General features: G+C 40.2%; 2 non-coding genes across 2 annotated transcripts; both read right to left on the bottom strand.

The window, feature by feature from the left end:
- Window positions 1–6,170: 6,170 nt before the first annotated feature.
- TRNAL-AAG (transfer RNA leucine (anticodon AAG)) lies at window positions 6,171–6,252 on the bottom strand. Its single transcript has one exon. It is a non-coding gene; the product is annotated as a tRNA-Leu (tRNA).
- A 20,330-nt stretch (window positions 6,253–26,582) lies between these two features.
- Window positions 26,583–26,654, bottom strand: TRNAA-UGC (transfer RNA alanine (anticodon UGC)). Its single transcript has one exon. It is a non-coding gene; the product is annotated as a tRNA-Ala (tRNA).
- Between the last annotated feature and the right edge of the window lie 256 nt (window positions 26,655–26,910).

The following is a 26,910-nucleotide window of genomic DNA, read 5'->3' as shown; positions in this document are numbered from 1 at the left end:
TTTCTCCCCACAGTGGCTGGTGGGTTCCAACCACCAATCTTCTGGTTAGCTGCTGAGCGCTTAACCACTGTGACAGCAGGGCTATGTTTTCATAGAGGCTTCAGGGGAAGATCCTTTTTTATTTCTTCCAGGTTCTTGTAAACACAGGTGTCCCTTGGTTTATATCCGTAGCATAACTCTGTGGCAGTCTTTCCTCTGTCTGTGTCTCTGTCTTTTCCCCTCTTTTGTAAGGATACCACTCAGATGGGATTAGGGCCCACACTAATCCAATATGATGTCACGTCAAGTTAGCTGATCACATCTTCGAAGAACCTATTTCCAAACAAGATCACATTCTCAGATACTGGGAGTTAGGGCTTCAACTTATCTTTTTGGGGGGGACACAACTGAATCCATAACACATCTGTATATACCAGAGATTATTGAAACAGTTCCCGATGAACGAACCTGTGGTTTATTTTTTGACTTTTTCTATTATAAAATTTAAAAAGATTAGGCATGATCATATTTCATCTTGTGTTTTTACCCATGTGTATTTTGAATTGATTGCTAACAAAAGGCTTGCTGGTTGGGAGGATAAATGCAAATAATATTTTTCTAGCTACAGCTGTGTAAGTTTTGAATCTGTGCATATCACATAATAGAAGCTCAGTGAACGTATGTTGGAGAAAAAGAACTGGCATAATTTAATGCAAACTCATGAAAAGTTACTTAGGGTATATCACGTTTCTTTTGGGAGTGAGAATCCTGGAGTCACAAGTGGTTTTGATCAATAGAATCAGAACTTACAGTAAGTGAGGTAGAGAATTTAGGGGTGGGGAGATAGAGAGGAGATTGGTTTTCCATGGAGAGGAAAAAATCAAGGTCCTACTAGGACTGGAACCCAGGATCTGTTATTTACAAGAGAAGACTTTGAACCAATAAGCCATAGTGCTTGTACAAAGGCATGGCTTAGTACTGTTTTTCTGCTGTCTGATTAGACAAAATACTTTTGCTACAAAATCTACACGATCCAGCCCAGTTTACTGTGAGAATACGGACAAACACAAGAAGACATTTTGCTTACTCACATGTGCTGTAGAACTACTAAAGCAGGAAAAGTTTCGAGCTGCTTGAGCGTCAGTGCCAATAATTCAATTAGTCCAAGGGTAACCACCAGCAAAAGCAGAGGCAGCCCAATGGTTCCAAATGGGATATAGGTTTCAAAAAACCAACTTCGCTGTTTTTCGCCTCATCTTTTGTAATTTAGGCTCTTCGTTAGGATGCCGTAAGTGAGGGTCTCTAACTGAAGGAATTCCACTGAGACTCAGACTGCCAAGTGATCATCACTTGCACTCACAGGAAGCAGTGATTTGGAGGGGAGGGAATGGAGGAGAAGAAAAGGCTGAGAGGGTTGAATTCAGGTACTGAATCTCCCTCAAAACCCTAGCTCCCCTAAGATCCTACAGGGGCAAAATCCAGCGCTATAATGACTCTAATCAGAAATCCAGAGGTGCAGAGCCTCTTGGGGGAAGGGAAGGGGAAGTGAGGCCTGCTGGCCACTCGGGGTTCCTGGATCCAGGTACAGTCCTCCTAAAGTGAAGAGCCCTATGGCTCCTGGGAAACCCCACAATGCCTTCTACTCACCTAAGCCTGGTTTGAGGCACATTAGGTCATCCACTCATCTGGTCTCAATCCCGCACTTGCACCCTGCGGGGATCGCCCCACCCACCCATCCACCCTAGTTGCATGCCCCATCCTCTCAAAGCTCAGAGGGCTGGGTCGGGTAGCTGTGAACGTGCCCGCAGCTCTGCGCCACAGAGAAGGTCCCGTGTGGGATTGTACAAGGGCCGGGGAATTCGAAGTGAGGCTCCAGGGGCCCCGGGCCCCTAGGACTCGCGGGTACTGAAACGCCTGAGGGGATGAGTAAGGGAGGTCCACAGGGGAGGCGAGTTCCAGCGACCTCGCCCTAGTCTCCTTGGGGGTGTGAGAACTGGCAGAATGCATCCTCTCAGCGCCTGGGGAAGATGCCAAGACACGGGTCAATTGCAAACTGATGTCTGCTCTGAGATCTGGGAAATAAGACCGTCCACACATGCAGCAAAAACTGGAAGATCTGTTGCCACAATAAGGAAACTCTCTCACAAACGCGTACCTTTACACACTCGCACACAACCATGATTGGATGTCCACGTGAGCGAGACGAGAGCTCCTCTGTTCTCTGGTTACGGACACAGAGAATAAAATCCCGCTGCCCACTCCCAACCCCCAGGCACAGCTGACAAGAGGCTTCACCTCCGCCTGGTCACAGTCCCATCTGTGCGTACGCAATGAGTTTTAATAATTTTCTGAAGATGAATCTTTTTTTCTCTCCTGGAATTTGATGGATTTTTTTTTTTTAATTCGTCTGTCTTCGTGCTTTATGATATCCGGGTATCATAAGCACACAGCAAAGGAGGAAAACTCAAGTGTCCAGTGTCCCGGCTTGAACCGAGTATCAAACTCTTCGCAGCTGGAAAAAGTGTGAAAATCTCATCCTTCACTCTCCCTCAACCTTCCCAGTCCCCCAGTTTCTCCTTGCACAGCAAACATAGTCTCTCGGGGATATTATTTCCTCCATTTTTTATACAAATAAGGAAATTGCAAACCATTGTAGGGCATTTTCACTTGAGGTATGGTGGAGTGATTTCCAAACCAATACAGAAAGAGCTTCTTTCTTCCTTGACGGCATAGAATTTGTTTTTGGATGTTTCACAATATATATCTTGCCCATACAAACAAGCCGCAGTAAATAATATTCCTTATCTGACATGGCAAGTGGATGTGAGTACTTTCTATTTATGGAATTGCTGAAGCAGTCTATGTGATAGTGTGATGGTAATTCTGTTGGATCTTGCCTAATATACATTCCCACCAGCATGCCACAATGGTCTGGTTTCTCACACTATTGCAACCACTTTGGATTAATATACTAGTAACAATAATAGGAAACCTATTGTATTCTGTTGGATTGATTCTGGCTCATGGTGACCCCATGTGTTACAGGGTAGAACTGCTCCACAGGGTGTTCTTGGCTTTAACATTCACAGAGGCAGATTGTCAGGCCTTTCTTGCCTTTCTTTTGTGTGAGACTCTATGGGTCCAAACCAGTAACCATTAGGTTAGCCCATAAAGATTTATCCTTTGGACACGAAATACCGTTCTTACATATAAAGAATAGTCAGAAATGACAAGAGTCTCATTTTCTTTAATAGACCATAATCGATCTTAACCTACTATTAGGGAGATAGTTACTTTGCTTATGTTCTCCAAAGGCGCCCTAGTTGAGAGCTCACTTATGTTCTCCAAGGGTGCCCTAGTTGAGAGCTTGGCTGCCAATCAAAAGTTCAAACCCTTGGATTTTTTATCGTCCAGTTAGAGGATTCGATCAAAACGGGCTAAGTTTCTGGAAATTTCGTCCTCAGATAGATTCAATTTACAATAGTTTCGGCATCGGTGGGATTCCAACTGAATGGCCCCACAGAGACTGGAGCCTTAATCCAAGGCCTTAGACCTCTCAGACACACTGCCATAATGCCCAGGATGTTTCAATCATATTTACCAAGACACAAGATTGTTATCCACCACCTTATTCTTTTCCTAGAATACTTCTACATGGTACTCATCCAAAAAACCAACAAATAATAACTGAAACTTATTGGAAATTTAGTACCTGCCATGCATTGTCCTTACTTTTACTGTCATTCAGTCCTCTAAATTGTCACAGTGATAGGTGCTTTTTACTATGATTTCCATTTTCCTGATGAAGAATATGAGGAACAGAGATATTAAGTAACTTGCTGAATGTCATCCAGCAGTAAGTGATGTTTAAAGCGGTAGTGGGAGACTTCACTTTCTTGTACATTCAGTCAGTATGGGTTAAAATCCTGAAGTGATTTTGGTCAAGGCTATGTGACAAACTGAAAGCAACAGCAAACTGTTGCTTTAATGTTCATGGAGTTAGATTGCAAGGCCTTTCTTCTGCAGTGCCACTGTGTGGGTCCCAGCCACTATTCTTTAGGTTACTAGTTGAGTGCAAACCGTTTTTGTCACTAAGAGACCTTTATGCCGACATAACACAAACAAACGGAACAATCCAAACCAGTTGCAGTCAATTGGATTCTCTGGGTAAATAACACTTTCAGATATTATAGCATACAGTAAACAAGCCATTGTTAGTCCACCTGGATCTTACTTGGTCCAACGGAGCCACCCAGAAATTGGAAAATAATTCGCTATTTAAGTTCCACTTGTAAATGATGTAGCAAAACGGAAACTTCAGATGAATGATGTTGGACTAACTGGGAAGCCATCTAGGAAAATGAAAGTTTATATCAATATGTCATCGACGAAACTTAAATTCAAAATACACATAAAATTTAAAGGTAAAAAATGAAAAATAAAACCAAATATAAGTACTGGAGAGATTACATAGCTTTGGGTAGAAAACCAATTTTTACACAAAACGTAGAAACAATGAAACCTTGACATAATTCAGTACATTAAAAAAATTCTACCTGAGTGCACCTCCATTCTCTTAAAAAAAAAAAAAAACACAAGATGAGACAAAAAGAAACAACAACCAAAAACCCAAACAACCTACAAGAAGAGTGGGAAAAAAAATAAAAGAAAAGAATACCTCATGGAAAAAATATTTGTAATTTCCCTACTACATAACTGGGAAATATTAGTTTCCCTAACGTGTAATGTGCAATAGAGTAGTTTTGGAAAGTGCGCAGTGTGGGGGGCGGGGCGGGGGGGGGAAGTTTCCTATTGGCTTATGTGTAGCTGAGTGGAGCAAACTATTAATTGGCTGGGATGTTAACTGAAAGAATGGAAGTTGGAGTCCGCCCATAGGCACCTCAGAAGAAAACCCTGGTCATCTACTTCCAAAAAATCAGCCATCAAAAACCGTATGGAATACTCACCTCCAAGCACCGTGTCCAATGATGCTGCTATACACAGCCTTCAAAAGGCAGGCGGGTTGTTCATTTTTACTTAGCATTCGGTAATGAAATGAATCTGGCATTGAAGCGGACTTAAATTTTTACCAATGGGCTTAGACTCTGAAAAAAAGTGCTATGTCACATGAGTCCATCTTCAGATTAAGCAAGAAAGCCAGAGGGGAACGGCCACCACGGGTTCTCCAGGCTAATGGAGGAGAGCCACATTGCCCCAGAGGCTTCCAGTAGAGGAAAAAGAAGGAGAAACTGAAACCCAGCCCATTGGCCCTGCTTGTTTTATTATCTGGAAGCTTTTTCAGAGGCCCTGATTGTGTAATCAAAACCTTAGCAATTGGTAGGACTTCGTATTCGTTGGTGTTTTAAACTAAGAAACTTCTGGCCCAGCTATTCCAAGCACAGAGCCTATGAAAAGAACGCTGTAAAAAAAGAGAAACAAACAAAAACGAAAGGAAACCTTAGGGAGCACAGTTCAACTCTGATGTACCGGGAGTCTTCAGGAGTCAGAGCTGACTCCATGGCAACTGCATATTAGCTTGCTTATGCAAATAATATTCGTTGCAGGTAACCCCAGACTAACTCCAGGCTACTTGCCCGGGTAGGTAAAGGGAACGCTGGCGCCATACCGGTTAAGTGCTATGGCTGCTCACCAAAAGCTTGGCAGTTCGAATCCAACAGGCGCTCCTTGGAAACTCCATGGTGGCAGTTCTACACTGTCCTATAGGGGCGCTATGAGCCGCAATCGACTCGGCGGCAATGGGATTGGTTTTTTGGGTTTGCGTAGGCAGAATCCGATGCAGGTGGAATGGGGAGGGGAGGTGGTGGAAGAGTTTCACCGTGTATAAAGTCTTACGTTTTTGTAATTTGGAAATATATGAGTTATATTTGTTTAAATATATAAACATTTTAAAAACCATAAAGATTGAATCCTTGGACACGAACTACTGTTTTTAGATTGATCTTAACCTATTATTAGGGGGATAAATGTCTTGCTTATGTTCTTCAAGGGCTCCCTAGTTGAGGGCTCGGCTGCCAAACAGAAGCCTAAATTCAGCAGCCGCTCCTTGGAAACTTTATGGGGCAGTTTCGCGCTGTGCTGTATAGGCTCGCTACGAGTCGGAAGTGACTGAATCAAAGCGGGTAAAGTTTTTGGTAATTTCGTTCTCTGATGGATTCCATTTCCAATAGAGTTGGCAGCGGTGGGATTCGAACCCACGCCCCCGCAGGGACTGGAACCTTAATCCAGCGCCTTGGACCGCTCGGCCACGCTACCGTGCTCCCGAGAAACTCTTAAATCATTATATTTAGGAAGATACAAGAGTGTTTTCCATGACGTTATACTTTTCCTAGAACATTTCTACACGGTACTGGTCCAAAACTAAAATTTATTGGAAATTTATTACATGCCATGCACTTACCTTACATTTACTGTCATTCAGTCCTATAAACTGCCTCAGTGGTAGGTACTGTTACTATGATCTGCATTTTCCTGATGGAGATTACCAGATACAGAGATAATCAGTAACCTGCTGAATGTCACCCAGCTGTAAGTGATGTTTAAAGCAGTAGTGGAAAACTTCACTGTGTTGTGCATTTATTCAGTCGGTGGTAAAATTCTGAAATGATTTTGATGAAGGCTATGTGACAAACAGAGCAACAGCAAACTTATGTATGACTTAGCACTGATTGCTTTTGGGGAATGGAGACGTATTAAAAAAAACAGGAAAGCCACTGTCATCCAGTCGACCTTATAGGACAGAGCAGGAGTACCCAAAGGGCTCCCAAGGAGGAGCTGATGGGACTCCAACTGCTTGGCCTTTTGGTTACTAACCCAACTCTCGATCACTGTGCAATCAGGGTTCCACTGGTCGGAGCATGGTATATGGAAGTCTAATATTTCGGTAATTTCACTGATGCTTGAAATGTTTCCAGTGTGGAGAAATTTACTAAAAGCAATTTAAGTGGTGCCTTCTTAGCACAGCAGGTAGCCGGTCAGTCTCATAATCTGAGGATCCTGATTTCAAGCCTTAGAGAGAGTACCAAGGTTTTTCTTGTCTCTTCTACTAAACTCTGTTGAAAAAGAAACGTAGTAGGAAAAATTATAACACTGATCAAGTTTTTGAGTACAAAACGCAGATTCCAGAAGTATCTCCGAGTAATCCTGAGTGATGTGATTATAGGTAGGGAGCAGGACCTGTAATTTTTAACACTCTCCCAAGGAATCCTTAAAAAACTTTATCAATTTCTTTTTGTAGCCAGACAGCTTTTCAATACGCTGACTACAGTACAACCTAATACCAAACTCTGGATTAGTTACCTATTGCTACTCTAGGAAATTATCACAAATTTAATGGCTTCAAAAAACACAAATTTATTATTTTCAGTTCTGGAGGTCAGAAGCCTGAAATGGGTCCTACGGAACTAAACTCAAAATGTTGGCGGAGTTGCATTGTCTCTGGAGACTATGGTAGAGAAGTCAGTCCTTGTGGTTCCCGGCATCTGACTCCACTCACACTCTTTTGCTCAAGTCTACGTTATGCTGATCTGTGGTTCTGTTGTCGCATTGCTTTTTCTAACGGTGAACCACCTGTCTACCTCTGATAAGGATCTTGTGACTATATTCGGCCCACCCAGAAAATGCAGAAAGTTTTTTCCATCTAAACATCCTTCACTTAATCAAGTGTGCAAAATACCTTTTGCCATGGAAGGTAACAGATTCACAGTTTTTGGATATTAGGATGAGGATAGTTTATAGGGATATAACTACACATGGTATAGTCTTCCTTCTGGTCTACGAAGATTCACAACTGTCCCACATGTAAAAACATTCACTTCATCCCAGCATCCCCCCAAATAGCAACCCATTACAGTATCAACTCAAAGACCAAAATTCTCATCTAAATCTCATCAGCCCAAAAGTCCTAAATCTTCTATTATCTATATCCTCTAAATAAGTATGGGTGAGGCTCTGGTATAATCCCTCCTGAGATACAATTACTGTTTTTCGGTGAATCTGTGAAATTCAACAAACAAATTATCTGCTCCCCAAAATGCAGTGTGAGACAGGCATAGGGTAAGAGTTTTAGACATTTCGATTAAAGAAGGGAAGAAATTGAAAGACAAAAAGGAGCCACTGGTCCCAAGAAGTGTCTAAATCCAGCCAGGTAAATAACATTAGTTATCAAGGCTTGGAGTTAATGCTCTGTGGTTTAATGGCTCTGCCATCAGAGTCATCCTCTCAAAATCATCTTTCCACTTACATGAAAAGTGAAGAGCACATGTTTTTACCAACTTCTGCATTCTGAAATCGATCGAACATGCAATCAATGTACCTTGAAAAAAATTTTTTACTGGTAATTGAATTGTGACAGTTGGAAACAAAGAAGAAGGACAAGTAGCTGTAAAATATGGCCTTGGTGATAGAAATAGTGCTGAAGATCGCATGACAGAATTTTGCAAGACCAACGACTTCTTCATTGTACTTACCTTTTTTTCACCAACATAAATGGTTACCATACACATGAAACTAACCAGGTGGAATACATAGGAATCAAATTGAATAAATCTGTGGAAGGAAATGATGGAGAAGCTGAATATCAACAGTCGGAACAAGGCCAGGGCAGACGGAGGAATAATCGGTGAATTTATTATATGCAAGTTCAAGCTGAAGCTGAAGAAAATTAAAACAAGTCCATGAGAACAAAGTGTGACCTTGAGCATATCCTATCCACATTTTGAAACCATCTCAAGAATAGATTTGACACATTGAACACTAATGACCAAGGACTAGAAAAGTTATGGGATGACATCAAGGACATCATACGTGAGGAAAGCAAGAAGTCATTAAAAAGATAGGAAAGACAAAAATGGATGCCAGAAGAGACTCTGAAACTTGTCCTTGAATGTTGACTAGCTAAAGAGAATGGAGGAAATGATGAAGTAAAAGAACTCAAGTGAAATCTAAACAGAAGTTTTCAAGGGGCAGCTCAGGAAGATACAGCAAAGAATTATGATGAAATGTGCAAAGTCCTGGTGTTAGAAAACCAAAAGGGAAGAACACACTTGGCTTTTCTCAATCTGAAAGAACTGAGGAAAAAATTCAAGTCTCAAGATGTAATATTGAAGGGTTGTATGGGCAAAATATTGACTGATGCAGGAAGCATCAAAAGAAGATGGAAGGAATACATAGAGTAAGTATAGCAAAGAAAATTGTACAAATGTCAACCATTTCAGGAGGTAGCATGTGATCAAGAGCCAAGGAGAGTGTAAGAACAAGTTTAAGCTGCTCTGAATGTATTGAAAAAAAACACGTCTCCAGAACTGACAGAATACCAATTGAGATATTTCAAAACAAAAAAAGGAAAAGCAGATGCAACCCTGAAAGCACTCACTCATCTCTGCCAGAAAATTTGGAAGACAGTTACCTGGTCCACCTCCTACAAGTGATCCATATTTGTTCCCATTTCAAAGAAAGGTGATCCAATAGAATGCAGAAATTATTGAGCAATATCATTAATAGCCCTCAAAAGTAAAATTTTGCTGAAGGTATTTCTAAAATGGTGGCAGCAGTACATCGACAGGGAACCACCAGAAATTTAAGCCAGATTCAAAATAGGACATGGAATGAAGGACATCATTGCTGATGTTAGATGGATCTCGGCTGAAAGCAGAGAATACCAGAAAGATGTTCCCCTGTGTTTTATTAACTATGCAAAGACATATAACTGTGTGGATCATAACAAATTATGGATGGCATTGTGAAGAATGGGAATTCCAGAACATTCAATTGTGCTCATGGAGAACCTGTGCGTAGACCAACAGACAGTTGTTTGAACGGAAGAAGGGGATACTGCGTGTTTTAAAAACAGAAGAAGTGTGTATGAAGGTTGTATTCTTTCACCATACTTATTCAATCTCTATGCTGAGCAAATAATACCAGAAACTGTACTCTCTGAAGAAACACAGAGCATAAGGACTGAAGAAAGACTCATTAACGACTTTCCATATGCAGATGACACAACGTTGCTTGCTGAAAGGGAAGGGGGGATCTGAAGCACTTACTGATGAAAATCAAAGTCCACAGCCTTCAGTATGGATTAAACCTCAATATAAAAAAAGGAAATGAAAAATCCTCACAGCTGGACCAATAAGAGAAGTCATGAAAAGGGAGAAAACAATGAAGGTGTTAAGGATTTCATTTTACTTGGGTCCACAATCAACGCCCATGGAAACAACAGTCAAGAAATCAAAAGATGCACTGTGTTGGGCAAATCTGCTGCAAAAGGCCTCTTTAAAGTGTTAGAAAGCAATGATGTCACTTTGAGGAGGACTGAGGTGCAGCTGACCCAAGCCATAGTATTTTCAATTACCTCATAAGCATGTGAAAGCTGGACAATGAGTAAGGAAGGCAGAGAAGAACTGATACATTTGAAGTATGATGTTGGTGAAGAATTTTGAATATACTATAGACTGCCAGAAGAAAGAACAAATCTGTCTTGGAAGAAATACAGGCAGAATGTTCCTTAGAAGCAAGGATGGCAAGACTCCATCTCACGTATTTTGGGCATGTTTTCAGGAGGGACTTATCCCTGGAGCAGGATATCTAGCTTGGTAAAGCAGGTAGACAAAAAAAGAAGGCCCTCAATGACATGGATTGCCACAGTGGCTGCAACAATGGTCTTAAACAGTCTGGGAAGTGTTTCTTTCTGTTATAACTAGGATTGCTATGAGTTGGAACTGATTGGACAGCACCTAACAAGAATAACAACAAAGCATGTGTTTGCTTCCGAGTAGTTTTATCGGCCTATTTCCTGTCTATAGAATATTAGGAGTCTGCTACAGGAATTCAGGGGTACATGATTTATTAAGGGAGTGCTCTTCAGGATGGGAGAAGGAAAGAAGCCAAACAATAATGTGCTCTTGGGTGAAGCCTAGAGTTAGCATGACCCATGCGACAGGGGTGCTGGGATGTAAATCCCATAGCACAGTTGTCCTTGAGTCAAGGGGTTTGAAATTTTGCACCTTCTATTCCCTCCAGTCAGTCATTGGCTGCTGCTGGAAATGGAGTGGTGTCATAATCTACCAGATGACTCCAAACCAAGGGCAATTTACTGGAGAAGGTAATACAGATAAACCATGGGGTGGTTGGGTCCAGTGGTTGTAAAAAGAAAACGGGGAAAATAGTTTTTTGAAGTACCAAGATCATGTACTGTGGTTATTTGGTGCTGTCAAGTTGATTTTGACTCATAGTGACCCTATACAAAACAAAATGAAACACTGCCTGGTCCTGTGCCATTCTCACAATCAGTGTTATGCTTGAACCCGATATTGTAGCCACTGTGTCAATCCATCCCATTGAGGGTCTTCCTCTTTTTTAATGACCCTCTATTTTACCAAGACTGATGTCCTTCTCCAGGAACTGGTCCCTCCTGATAACACGTCTAAAGTATGTGAGACCGAATCTAGTCATTCTTCCTTCTAAGGAGTATTCTGGCTGTAGTTTTTCCAAGACAGATTTGTTCTTTCTTCTGCCAGTTCATGGTATAGTCAATATTCTTGGTCAACACCATAATCAAAGTCCTCAATTCTTCTTCGATCTTCCTTATTCATTGTCCAGCTTTTGTATGCATACGAGGCGACTGAAAACACCTCTGGTTGGGTCAAGTGCACCTTGGTCTTCAAGGTGATATTTTTGCTTTGTAACACTTTAAAGAATTTCTTTGTAGCAGTTTTGCCCAGTGCAATCCATCATTTGATTTCTTGATTGCTGCTTCCATCAGTGTTGATTGTGGGTCCAGGTAAAATGAAGTCCTTGACAACTTCAATAGTTTTTCCATTTATCATTATTTGGTATATTGGTTCAATTTTGAGGATTTTTTGTTTTCTTTACATAGAGAGGTAATTCATACTGAAGGCTATAGTCTTTGGTCTTCATCAGTAAGTACTTAAAATCCTTTGGCTTTCAGCTAGCAAGGTTGTTTCATCTGCATATCGCAGGTTGTTAAGTAGTCTTCCTCCAATCTTGATGCCAAGTTTTCAGTGTGCTCAGTAATCACTTGTTACCCTTTCCAGTGTCATTCAAGAGCAAGACAGAAAAAGAAAGATTGAAAGAAGGGAGAAAGAACAGGCTGGATCATTTCAATGGAAATTTCTTTAGGTTGATAAGCAGTGTTTGGAGTATGGAACCACCTGTGTTTACCAAGAAGCAAAGCTTCTTCCTGTTTTACCTATTCCTCCCATGTCTTGCACTTCTCCTACTCTACCAATCATTCACCATCTCTTGAAATTGGATCCCATTTTCAGACATGGATAGCAACTGAATCCATATAATTTTGGCTGAGTGCATAATATGGAATAAGTTAAGACAGTATTTGAAAACACAGGAACCTTGATAATATTTTTAGGAATGACTGAAATAGCCTTTACAGGTAGAGGAAAGTGCTGAAGTGAAAGACCGTTGGACTGGAAGATCTAAAGATCCTGGATTTCAGCGGCTTTAGTTAGTTTTGCATAATTACTTTCTTATAAAACAGGTGCATTGCAAGGCGTAGGATTCTAATGGAACTGAGTAGTACATCTATACAACACAGAACTATGTGGTTTTTGTTTGTTTTAAGTCTGTATCTATGTTTAGGAGTCCTGGTTGCTCAGTGATTAAGGTGGCACCGCTTCCGTAAAAATTAAAAACAACAGAAGCAAACCCACTGCTGTCGAGTCCTACTCATAGGTACCCCTTAGGGTTTCCAAGACTGTCAACCTTTACAGAAGCAGAGTTCCGCATTTTCCTCCTGCGGAAGCCAATGTCAGTTTCGGGCCGCAGAGCTTTACAGTTAGTGGTCGATAGATTTAACCGCTGTGCCAGGCCTGGAAACCCTACCGAGTAAATCTTCCAAATCCTTATGAATCGGAACGGACTCGACAGCAAATGGTAGGCTTTGACACTTTTTACTTATTTTGACAAATGCAATCAAGTCGTATGCATACATATTTTTATCATCCCCTCCCTTATTTACTTGTTCCTTGGGTCGTTATGAGTCGGAACAGACTCGACAGCCAGGAGTATGGTTTGGTTTTGAGGTCTTACACGAAGTGCTAAGAGAAGTTTTGTGTATTTTATTTAAAATTAAAAAAAAAAAAAAAAGGAACTGAAATTCAGTGAGAATACCTAGGAACTGTTGGAATAAATTCCATTATGCTACATGCTTTCGCACTTAATATCCATTTCTGCTTTGATATTACGTATTATGTGTGTGGGGGGGGGGATGAGGAATGTTTTTAATCACAAGAAATGTGAGAAAGTTCTGTAGAAAAAGAATCAGTACACTGTACGAGGAAGGTTTCTGTGTGGCGCGGGAGGTTTGGGCTCGGTACCTATTGGTAATGGAAAGGTGGCCAGTTGGAATTCACTCAGCGGCACCATGGAAGAAAAATTCTGGGCATCTGTTTCCTTATGAATTGTTGCTCGGTATCCACATGTCGCTATGAGTGGGAATCGATTTGACGGCACTGGGTTTGGTTTTGGTTTTTTTATGGAGATGTTACCGACTCAAGGTGACTCCATGTGTTGGCTGAAATCTTAACATACGCAGAAGGCCAGGCCTTTACTACCGCTGGAACGAACAATCTAGGTTAGCACTCTAGCGCATTTATGCCCCTTTGGTTCCATTAAAGGCGAAATCCAAGAAACCGTGCCCACTACCTTGGAGTCTATTCAGAGCTGTAACCTTTGCAGAAGTAGACTGCCAAGTCTTTCACCCGCAGAGCGCAGTGGTGGGTTCCAGCCGCAGATCTTTTTAGCTGTCAGCTGAGCGCTTAACCAGTGTACCACCAGGTTTCCCCATAAAGACTGAAGCCTAGGAAACCCTACTGAGCAGCAGTTCTCCTCTGTTTACACGTGGGGTCTCCATGAGTCAAAATCAACCTTGATGGGAACAGGAACACCCATCCAGAACAACAACGGAATTTCTTACCTTCCCCCATTCCAGTTTCGTGTTTTCCTTCTATCTCCCACAGTGAGAGCCCTGGTTTACAAGAACCTCAATATGTGTACTCATTTACTGAAGCCTAAAACTTGCACGAAGTAATATCAGAATTGCTACACCAATAAAAAAAAAAAAAAAATTTTTTTTATCACTATTAAAAACAAAAACAAAACTCAGCTAAGTAGAGTTTAATATTTGAGTTTGTTTTTTCTTACAATGAGGATGAAACATTGTGTAAAACATTTTCTTGAATCAGTTCTCTCTTTTTTCTCATATATGGACATGTAATTCCTTTGAAATATTTTAGATGTGTTCCATTTGCATTCATATTTAGAGAATTCTCACACACACTTGACTTAGTTTTATTTATTTATTTGCCTGTGTGAAATATTAATATCTTTCCAAGACTCAAAAGGATACAGAAACTTACATTCAGACAAGTTACAAAAGAATGTTTTATCCCGGGACTCAGCCAGGTGATGGGAAGAACAGAAGCAGGTTCCGGGCAGTCTGGTGGAAGACCACCCACCAGGAACAGTGTCTTTCTTTCTAGCACTAAGACATCCTTCTCTTGGTGTATTGGTGTCTGAGAGGGTGCAGTGTAGGGAGTTTGGAAACAGGAAAGCTGACCATGAGGTAATTTTATCTTAACAACAGTCCTCTAACATTAGGCCAACAGTCATGCTGATTCCTCTGAAATATTGTTTTTACCCGGGGTATACCTCAGTGGAAGAGTGTGTGCTTAGCATGCAAGAGGTCCTGGGTCCGATCCCTAGTACCTCCATCCTTCTTTCCTGTCAAAGCCTAGTCATTCATCGTCTTAGTCTCAGAAAGTTGCTTCTTTCTTAATCTGACTCATTTTGTCCTTGGTGTTTCAATCTTTACTGACTTGTCAGGACATTGGTGCTCTCATAAAGTTCTTTGGTGTCATTCTTATTCATGCATTCTCTCCAAGCACTCTCATTACTCACTGGTACATGGGCCACCAGCTGCACATCCCAAAGACTAAGCAGACTGTTCAGACGATTTGGGGAAGCATCGAGTGTCAAGAAGACAGAGAATTTGAAAGAAGCGAAACCTGTTCCAACGCTTGGGAAATACCATGGTTCCTTCTTTGGGATGGACAATAGAAAATTCTGAAATAATGTTAGGTGAAGAAGAATTCATTCCTGCCAAAGAGGAGAGCCATTGTCTCATCCTATTTTGTCTTCTGGCATGTTCTAAAATGTTGAGAAGTAGATGTTCAACCCAGATTTGAGCTGGAGATGCAAAGACTCAACACCCTGTCTTGCCTACCTCTCATTCATGGTCATGGATATGGAGCAGAAATAAGCCATCGAAGTGCATAGCAACTTCTTTCTCTACCTGACCTGAGTGAACTCAGTGTCTGGGTGTGGCTGGCAGAGTCCCATCTTTGAAGAAGCTACAAAACAGAAATGGAGTACAAATCCTAAACACTGAAGGGTCAAAAGAAGAGAGAACAGTCACATTAACCCAAAGACCTCAGATAAGGTCTACATTGTTTCAGGACAGTTGCCACATCCTTGTTGAATGATCTTAGTTTCCTTATAAACATTTTCAGTTGTTGAGCTGAGAATAAAAATAACCTTGATGAATCAATGTTAATTTGATCCTGAAGTCCAGAAGATGAACTAAAAGGCTTCTTTGTGTTTTTCCCTAAACCTGGAGAAAATCCTATAGAGAGACCTTGTAGAGGAAGGCTCAAAGGTGAAAAAAGGCTAGTTTGTCCATAGGAAAGCGGGAATCGGTTATGATAGTGGAGGTGAGAATCCAAGAGACTGGAGACCTTTCATAATGCATCACCCCCTTTTCTCTTCTTTCCAAAAGCTGCAACTATCCACCTTCTATCCTTCTGTCACAAGCCACCCCTAAGCCCATTTTGAGGTCACCTACTTGACTTGCAAGGGACTCACCTACTTTGCTTCTGCACCCATAGTAACCAAAAAAACCAAAAACAAACAAACAAACAAAAAAACCCGACCTGATACCGTCAAGTGAATTCCGAGTTATAACGACCCTATCCATTGGCCTTCCAAAAACTGATAGATTTAAACTGCTGTCCTTACAGTTAGCAGCCAAACTATTAACCACCAACACCGGGTCCACAGCTATATTTAAAAAAAAAAAAAAAAAAGTTGCCTTTGAATCAATTCCAACTCATAGGGATCCTACAGGATAGAGTAGAACTATCCCCAAAAGTTTCAGTGGATTGGGTAATTGATTTGAACTACTGACCTTTTGGTTAGCAGACTGAAGGCTTAACCATTGCTCTACCAGGGATAGGACTGAGGAAAAGGTGCCTGAGTATGTAGTTATTATTGATTGTAAAGAGTCTCTGACTTTCTGTGGCTACAGTCCCCCTCTTTAGACTCCTTTTGAGCTAAGAGCAGTATGTGAAGTGTAGAGGAGCCAGATAGAATTCTTTAGGAAAAAGTTCATTTTTAGTAGATTTCATCTAAGTGTAGAAATACGTGGAACAAACAGACAAGAATTTGTTTTGTTTTGCTCTTTGCATTTCAAGCAAAATCTAACAAATTTCATCAGTTGCAGTGGTGATTAATCTTAAAGCAGCTGGGTCATCTGATATTACTCTCAACTCTGCTCCTACCACATCCGTACACAGAAATTGGGAGATCTCTGTTGGTGCAATTTCCTCATTCATTCCAGAGAGGCCAATTCTGAAAGATGAGCTGTCACCCAGATGAACATTTTTATTAGTTCTCTATTGTCTTTATTTTCAGTCACACCAAGGCCTGTTTTCAGACTACAACACTCTAGCACATACACTAGGTGTCTTCTGGCTTCTCTAGCCTTCCTAACCTTGTTTCCCCCATGGAAATTCAAATTACTTATAAATATTTATTTTACTTCCCTGTTTAGCTGATTTTGTTGGCATAAAACTGCCCCGATATCATGAAAGAGGAGAAGATATCTATTCAAGACGCTCATCAAACTCCATGTAAGGTAGATCTCAAAAGAAAGTTGCAAAGACATATTATAATCAAACTTGCCAAAACCAGAGATAAAGAGAGAATTTGAAGAGTGGCTAGGGATAAATGAAAACTCACCTAAAAATGGAGAGTCAATAAGAATAAGCTCAGACTGCTCTGCAGAAACCACGCAGGCACAAAGTCAAAGGGATAACTTATGTGAAGTGTTGAAGGAAAAAAATTGTCAGCCAAGAATCAAAATTTGAGGGACAGCAAAACTGTCTCTCAAATATGAAGGAGAAATTAGGACATTTTTAGATAAACAGAAGTTTAGGGAATTTATAAAATCCAAACCAAAACTACAAGAACTACAAAAGGAGATCTCCGGTTAGAAAATCAATAATATCAGATAACGACCCAAGACTAGAACTCAGGACAGAGTATCCAGTGGTCAACCCAGATAGGAAAATGAGAAAAATAAATGAAGATAAAAAAAAATACACAAAACAGGGAAAAAATTATGTCATTTATGTTGAAGAAGACAACATTAAATCAATACAGGGATTAAGAAATGCAGTCATAGATCTTTCATACAGAGAGGAAGTCAAGATGACATAAAGCAATAAAAATTAGGGTTAAACTAAGAAAAATAGGGGTAAATATTAAGGTAACCCCAAAGGAGACTAACAATCCTACTCATAAAAATAAAACACATAGAAAAAAATTAAGTCTTAGCCAAATCAAAATCAACAACAACAAATAAGAGGAAAAGACAATATATAAAGATAAACTACTCGGCACAAAAAAATTAAATGGGAAAAAGAAAATGTCAACAACACACACAAAAAAAGACATCAAAATGACAGCACTAAACACGTACCTATCCATAATTATGCTGAATGTAAATGGAGTAAATGCACCAACAAAGAGACAAAAAAGTGACAGAATGGATGAAAAAACATGATTTGTCTATATATTGCCTACAAGAGACACACCTTAAACTTAGAGACACAAACAAAAACTCAAAGGATGGAAAAAATATATCAAGCAAACAACAGTCAAAAAAGAGCAGGAGTGCCAATATTAACTTCTGACAAAATAGACTTCAAAATTAAATCCCCCAAAAAGGTAAAGGAAAACGAAAACCAAACCAAACCCACCACCGCTGAGTTGATTCCAGCCCATAGCGGCCCTATAGAACAGAGAAGAACTGCCCCACAGAGTTTCCGAGGGGCTCCTGGTGGATTCGAACTGCTGACCTTTGGTTAGCAGCCATAGCTCTTAACCACTACACCACCAAGGTTTCCCAGGATAAGGAAGGACACTATATAATGATTAAATGGACAATATACCAGGAGGATAAAACCCTATTTCGTATTTATGCACCCAATGACAGAGCTTCAAGACATGTAAAACAAACTCTAACAGCATTGAAAATTGAGATAGACAGCTCCACAATAGTAATAATAGTACAATAATAGTAGCAGACTTCAATACACCACTTTCAGTGAAGGACAGAATATCCAGAAAGTAGCTCAATAAAGACATGGGAGAGCTAAACCCCACAATCAACCAACTTGACCTCATAGACATATACTGAACACTCCGCCCAACAGCAGAAACCCTGGTGGCATAGTGGTTAAGTGCTACAGCTACTAACCAAAGATATGGCAGTTCAAATCTGCCAGAAGCTCCTTGGAAACTCTATGGAGCAGTTCTACTCTGTCCTATAGGGTTGCTATGAGTTGGAATTGGCTCAATGGTACTAGGTTTGCCACCCAACAGCAGTCAAGTATACTTTCTTTTCCAGGGCACATGCAACATTCCTTAGAATAGACTACATATTAGGTCATAAAGCAAGCCTTGGCAGAATCCAAAACATCGAAATATTACAAAGCATTTTCTCTGACAATAAGGCCATAAAAGTAGAAATCAATAAAAGAAAAAGCAGGGAAAAGAAATCAAACACTTGGAAACTGAACGATACCCTGCTCAAAAACCACTGAGTTGTAGAAGACATTAAGGATGAAATAAAGAAATTCATGGAGTCCAATGAGGATGAAAACACTTCCTATCAGAACCTTAGGGACACAGCAAAAGCAGAGTTCAGAGGTAAATTTACATCAATAAATGCACACATGCAAGAAGAAGAAAGGGTCAGAATCAAAGAATTGTCCCTACAACCTGAACAAATAGAAAGAGAGCAAAAAAAAAGAAACCCTCAGGCACCAGAAGAAAGCAAGCAATAAAAATTAAAGCAGAATTCAATGAAATAGAAAACAGAAAAACAATTGAAAGAGTTAACAAGACCAAAACTGGTTCTTTAAAAAAATTAACAAAACTTATAAGCCATTGGCCAAACTGAGAAAAGGAAAACAGGAGAGGAAGCACATAAACTGAATAAGAAAAGAGATGGCAATATCACAGCAGAACTCAACTGAAAGTAAAAGAATCATATGAGATTACTGTGAAAAATTGTGCTTCAACAAATTTGAAAACCTAGAAAAAATGGATGAATTTCTAGAAACACACTATCTACCTAAACTAACACAAACAGAGGTAGAACAACTAAACAAACCCATAACGAAAGAACAGATTGAAAAGGTAAATAAGAAACACTCAGGGGAAAAAAAAAAACCCTGGCCCTGATGGCGTCACTGCAGGTTTCTACCAAACTTTCAGAGAAGAGTTAACACTACCTCTACTGAAGGTATTTCAGAGCATACAAAAGGACGGAACACTGCCACCCTCATTCTAGGAAGCCAGCATATATCCCTGATACCAAAACCAGGTAAAAACACCACACACACACGCACACACAAATTAGAGACCTATATCCCTCATGAATTTAGGTGCAAAAATCTTCAACAAAATTCTATGCAATAGATTCAACAACATATCAAAAAAATAATTCACCATGACCACGTGGATTCATACCAGGTATGCAGCGATGGTTCAACATTAGAAAAACAATTAATGGGATCCATCATATAAATAAAACAAAAGACAAAAACCACATGAACTTATCAATTGATGTGGAAAAGGCATTTGACAAAGTCCAATATGCGTTCATGATAAAAACTCTCAGCAAAAGAGGAATAGAGGGAAAATTCCTGAACATTATAAAGTGCATTTATTTCTACAAAGCCAACAGCCAACATCATCCTAAATGGAGAGAGTCTGAAAGCATTCCCCTTTGGATCAGGAAACAGACAATGATGCCCTTTATCAACACTCTTATTCAACATTGTGCTGGAGGTCCCAGCCAGAGCAATTAGGCTAGATAACGAAATAAAGGGAATCCAGATAGGTAAGCAAGTAGTGAAAGTATCTCTATTTGCAGATGACATGGTCTTATGCACAGAAAACTCTAAAGAATCCTCAAGAAAACTACTGAGACTAATAGAAGAGTTCAGCAGAGTATTAGGATACAAGATAAACATACAAAAATCAGTTGGATTTCTCTGCACCAACAAAAAGAACATTGAAGAGGAAATCACCAAATGGGTACCATTTACAGTAGCACCCAAGAAGATAAAATACTTAAGAATAAATCTAACCAGAAATGTAAAAGACCTGTAGAAAGAAAACTAGAAGACACTACTGCAAGAAATCAAAAGAGACCTACATAAGTGGAAAAACATATGCTGTTCATGGATAGGAAGACTGAACATTGTAAAAATGTCTATACTGACAAAAGTGATGTATAAATGCGATGCAATTCTGATCCCAATTCCAACAGCATTTTTTAATGGGATGGAGAAACAAATCACCAACTTCATATGGAAGGGAAAGAGTCTCCAGATAAGTAACGTGTTACTGAAAAAGAAGAACGAAGTGGGAGGCCTCGAACTACCTGATTTTAGAACCTATTACACCACCACAGTAGTCAAAACAGCCTGGTAATGCTACAACAACAGATACATAGACCGATGGAACGGAATTGAGAACCCAGACATAAATCCATCCACATAAGAGCAGCTGACATTTGACAAAGGCCCAAAGTCAGTTAAATGGGGAAAAGACAGTTTCCTTAACAAATGGTGCTGGCATAACTGGATAAAAAAAAAAATATCCATCTGCAAAAAAATGAAAGAAGATGCATACCGCACACCATCCACAAAAATGAACTCAAAATGGATCACAGACTTAAATATAAAATCTGAAATGATAAAGATCTTGGAAGAAAAAATAGGGACAATGCTAGGAGCCCTAATACATGGCATAAGCAGTATACAAATCATTACTAACAATGCAAAAACAGCAGAAGAGAAACTAGATAACTGGGAGTTCCCGAAAATCAAACACCTATGCTCAACCCAAGACTTCACCAAAAGAGTAAAAAGATTACCTACAGACTGGGAAAAAGTTCTTAGCTATGACATTTCTGATCAGCGCCTGATCTCTAAAATCTACATGATACTGCAAAAAGTCAACAACAAAAAGACAAGTAACCCAATCAAAAAATGTGCAAAGGGTATGAACAGGCACTTCACTAAAGAAGACATTCAGGGAGCTAAGAGATACATGGGGAAATGCTCAAGATCATTAGCGATTAGAGAAATGCAAATCAAAACCACAATGACCTTCCATCTCACTCCAACAAGGCTGGCATTAATCCAGAAAACACAAAATCATAAATGTTGGAGAGATTGTGAAGAGGCTGGAACACTTATACACTGCTGATGGGAACCTAAAATGGTACAACCACTTTGGAAATAAATTTGGTGCTTCCTCAAAAAGCTAGAAATAGAACTACCATATGATCCAACAGTCACACTCCTTGGAATATACCCTAGAGAAATAAGAGCGTGTACACGAACAGACATATGCACACCCATGTTCTTTTCAGCACTGTTTACCAAGTGATCAGATTGACTGTGAAGGAACAGAGGAAGCAGCTATTCTTTACATAGGCAACTGACAACATCAACGGCAGTACTAATTCAGTGGAATATGACAGCAGTAAAAAATAATGACTTCCTATTCCTTTTGTGGATTGATCCTTTTATCATTAAGCTATCTCTGTCCCTGTTACTTTTTTGTTCTGAAGTTTTCATTATTTAATATAAATATAGCCACTTGTGTTTTCTCTTGATTGTTTGTATGGTATATCTTTTTAAAAATTCTCTTTAATTTCTACCTAACTATATAGTTACATGGGGAAACCCTGGTTGTGTAGTGGCTAAGTGCTTCGGCTGCTAACCAAGAGGTCAGCAGTTCAAATCTGCCAGGCACTCCTTGGAAACTCTATGGGGGAGTTCTACTCTGTCCTATAGGTTCGCTATCAGTCAGAATCGACTTGATGGCAGCGGGTTTGGTTTTGGAATATAGTTACATATATGAAATGAGTTCCTTGTAGACAACTTATACAGGCAGTCCCCAGGTTATACACCTCTGACTTCAGGAGAACTCCTTTTGCCCTTTTGTGTTGGGTAAATTTGCTCTCACTTTGAAATGACTGAGTCAATCCTACTCCACCAAATTTTTCACCACAATCACATTTACATGCTGCCTGTACAGCTTTTAAATCATTGAAAAGGCTTCTAGCCTTTTATTGCACTAAAAGAAGCCTAAATAAGAACCATAGGCACTTCTTTTGACTTACCTACAAATTTTTTAAAACATTTTTATTGTGGTGTAAGTGAAGGTTTAAAAATCAAGTCAGTCTCTCATAAAAATTTATATACACCATGCTATATACTCTGGAAACCCTGGTGGCATAGTGGTAAATGCTACAGCTGCTACACCAAAGGGTGAGCAGTTCAAACCCGCCAGGTGCTCTTTGGAAACTCTATGGGGCAGTTCTACTCTGTCCTGTAGGGTTGCTATGAGTTGGAATCAACTCGGCACCAGGTTTTTTTTTTATATACTCCTAGTTTTTCTTCCCCTTAATGAGACAGCACACTCCTTCTTTCTCCCCTGTATTTCCATGCCCATTCTGTCAGCTTCTGTTCGCCTCTGCCTTCTTATCTCCCCTTCAGACAGGAGCTGCCCATATAGTCTCATGTGTCTACTTGATCCAAGAAGCTCATTCCTCACCAGTACCATTTTCTATCTTATACTCCAGTCCAATCCCTGTCTGAAGAGTTGGCTTTGGGAATGGTTCCTGTGTTGGGCTAACAGGTCTGCGGACCATGATCTGTGGGGTCCTTCTAGTCTCAGCCAGACCATTAAGTCTGGTCTTTTTAGGAGAATTTGAGGTCTGCATCCCACTTCTCTCCTACTTCTTCATGGATTCTCTGTCGTGTTCCCTGTTAGGGAAGTTATTGGTTGTAGCTGGGCAACATCTAGGTCTTCTGTTCTCAAGCTGATGTTTATCTACAGATTTGAATTAAAGACTTAAACACAGAGTTAGGAATGGCTACCATTTCTTTTTCTGTTCTGGTTTTCTTCAGAGCTAAGAGCAGGAAGAAAGGAGTGAAGAAGAAAAGCTTCCAGAATAGGTCACTAGGGTAAAATGAAGGGCTTTTATGTAAGAGAAATAATTGAGAGTAGAATAAAGATTGCGAGAACAGGGACTTGAACCCTGAACCCTCAGATTAAAAGTCTCCTACTCTACCAACTGAGCTACCCAGGCCTATGTATATGGTATTTCTGACTACCTCCTTTAGACTTTTACATGGCAGTTGCAATGCACTAGCTGCTCTTTCGTAATCCTGTGGTGGCCTTCTCTGTGCTACACGTTCTCTATGAGTCAGAATTGACTCGATGGTAGCAGGTTAGTTTTTTTGGTTATATGTGGCCAATTGGTTTCTTATTTCAAGGGTTCAGATAGTTTTCTTTGAATTCTCTTTGTTGGGAAGAATATTTTGTTTGAAAGAGGTGCTGTCATTCATCGGATCATTGCTCTTCCTTCTGTCTTTGCCTTGTATCTCTTTAGATTTTAATAACCAGAGTGGTGACCCCTAAACAAATCACTGCCAGTTCATGATCATACGGCTAGACAAGGAGGACTTCATTACTTGCCAAATGTTGTGATTTTATCCCTTTGTTCTTAGTTCCCCACCTGCACCTATTTTTCTGAAAGCAACATGAATGCTACTCTTCTTCTTATCCCTCTGCATTGTCTTGTACCTCTTTCTGGCAGCTTTGGGAAACACGAGAAAAGCGGTGGAGAGATTTCGAGGACCTACGCAAATGTACAATAACGATGCAGATGCAAAGAAGCCTGGATTTAATATTCTACATTTCTGTACTTGCCTTTCTTGATGATGCACCTTGCCTACCAACGTGAGCCACTCCTTCTCAGTTTCTTTCTCTCCTTCCTCTTCCTTCGTCATGTCTTTATGCACTGTTTCCTGCCACATTCAAAGAAAAAAGGGTAATTATCTTGAGGAATTAATGTACATTATTACATATCTTCCAGAGTATGACCCAAGAGAGTTCATTAGTCTTGACCTAAACCTGGGGAAAATAATGTACAGGGAATCTGGGAACAAATGGGGAAGTTTTGTTGTGAAGGAGTGACTAACCTCTCTGGCGAGGAAAGACAGAGCATTTCCTCTGGGAAAAGAGTATTGTTTACTTCTAAAAAAAAATCTCAGTACTTCCAAGAAACCAAGGCTATTTGAAAACTGAGAGAATTTGTAATTGCTGTACTTTAGTTATTTGTGGATTTCTCTTTTCTCCTAGTCTATGGCCTTATAAGGCATAGTTGGGGGTGGGTCACACATAAGTGCCTTGGATTCCTTTGTAGATCAATACCAAGACAATTCAGGGATGACTTTTAAGCAAAGTACCTCAGAGGTTAGCATTTCAATGAGAGAAGGACCCCTCCCAGCTATTTTGGCTCTCTTCTCCCACTTGAAGTAGCTTGGAAGTCACCCAATTGCACATCAGACCTCTAAACCTCTCACCAAGTGAGGTAAGGGACCCAATATTTAGTTCTACCTCCGTGTCAGGTGATTCTTCTACTTGTTGATAGAGGATTAAGTTGTTAAAATCCATGTTACAAATGGATTAAAATACATTTTTTTCCTGGCTTTAAAATAGGCATTTCTGAGAGGGGAAGCTCTTGTTTGAGCTTCCAGACCATTCTCCTTGGGGCATTGCCATCTTATCTTTGAGGCAGGAGAGGCCTGAACATACTAACCTTTGGAGCTCCTTCTCCTCATGCTGTCATCTGCACCCCTTTATCGAAGAGTTTACTTCTTGGCTTGTATTTCTCCACACAAAGTATCATTATTATCAGTGACTTAGAGAAGAACACCCTGGAAGAAATCCATCACTCCTGATCATTGCAAAGTTTATTAATGCTATGTAATTGTTTTCAGTGGTTTCAGCTGCTACTTGATTCCTTTTTGAATGTCGTTAAGTTTTCTTTCAATTTCAAAGTTAAGCATTTGAAAACAGAAACCACATGCTCCCCAGCAACACTTTCCTTTCAGATTTGGCCTACTTTTTTAGTGTATCAGTCCTGTGGCCCAAAGGATAAGGCCTCTGATTCCAGGTCAGATATTGAGGGTTGGAACCCCTTCTTAGTGCCTTACTTCTGGTTTGGCAAGAAGTAGAAGCTTCTTGAAATGGCTTCCAATTGAGAGTGTTTGTTATAGGAAACACAAGCAACAGAGATGCCTCTATCTATTTTTACCCTTCTCTGCTCTCTTTCTCCTCACCCTTCTACATAGTCCTTTGGATGCATCTCCCTCAAAATCTTTGGTGTGGTGTGAAATGAATATGTTATGTGACTTTATTTAAAGTTCTAAAGACAAGAAAGTGGGATTCTGTAGCCAAATATAAGAAATGTAGAAGGGAAGGAATTTTAATAGGGTACTGGCCAATGCTCATATGTCATTTTAATTCAGCTAGGTGTGTATGCAGTGTAGGATATTTTCTACAACATGGTGTTTGAAATCCTCCAATGAAAGTCATTTTATGATGAACGAGAATAACTGCTCTGCTAAAACCAGGAGTGGCACAAGAAACTTTTAAGACATTAAAGTTAATCTACTCCCAAATTGAACTATTGTGGCCAGTGATACCGTCGGTCGCTAAAATTTGGATTATAGTTGCAATGTTCATGTTGAATATCTCTGTGTGTCTTGAGCGCTGTTCTTTGGGTTGTCCAATGTCCTCTAATCACTCATCCCCCATTGACCGCTCTGTTAAAGATTGCAATAGAGGGCCATTTCAACCCATTGAGACTGAGTCAATTCTGACTCCTAAAGTCCATATTGGGCAGAGAGAACTGCCCCATAGGGTTTCCAAGGAGAGGCTGAAGGACCGGAACTGTCCACCTTTTGGTTAGCAGACGAACTCTTAACCACTGTGCCACTAAGGGCCAGAAAATCAGCTGGAAACTTTCCTCTAGTCTGACTTTCAATGATTAAAAGCATTAAGGGGTTTTCGGAGGGCCATTTCCTTTTCTCCTTTCTCTCTGCCCTTGTTCTTCTACCTTGATTATCCATGATATGCTAACTAAAACTGAATATTAATTGATTACATGTTCTGGTGAAAGTCTTCTTGCTTTGGGGCAAGGGCTGGTTCCTTCTCTGTCTCTTCCTTCTTGTCTCCCTTCTGCTGACATCCTGCCCAGGGAGATGTTAAGCCCCAACAAGTATAAATGGAAGAACACTAAAAGCAACTGTTTGGACCATTGGCTTTCTTTTCCTGTGAGCAGAACAAACATGATAAAGGAAATTAGAGGTTGAGGTTGCTAAATGGTGAAGTGGAGGTGCCAGGAATTGAACCAGGGACCTTGCACATGCAAAGCACATGCTCTACCACTGAGCTACACCCCCTGAAGACTGACTAGCTTGATGATGACTTTTCTTTCGTAATAGCATAGTGATATTTTTCTGTGTGGTTCCTTCTTCGCATCCACCCAAAACAAAACAAAACTTTGCCTAGAATAAGACCAACCCACTAAATTAAATAAATAAAACCACAGGGTTAAATTCCACACTTTCTGAAATTAGTAGTGTGGATACTGTCTAGTGGTGATAGATGGAGAAGGTTAACTGGTTTGTTGTTTGAATAACCTTTTCTGGTCCTAGG

Source organism: Loxodonta africana, chromosome 1 (assembly GCF_030014295.1).
Source record: "Loxodonta africana isolate mLoxAfr1 chromosome 1, mLoxAfr1.hap2, whole genome shotgun sequence".
Lineage (NCBI taxonomy): Eukaryota > Metazoa > Chordata > Mammalia > Proboscidea > Elephantidae > Loxodonta > Loxodonta africana.
Note: the sequence above shows the minus strand (reverse complement) of the source record. Positions and strands in the feature narration are given on the sequence as shown.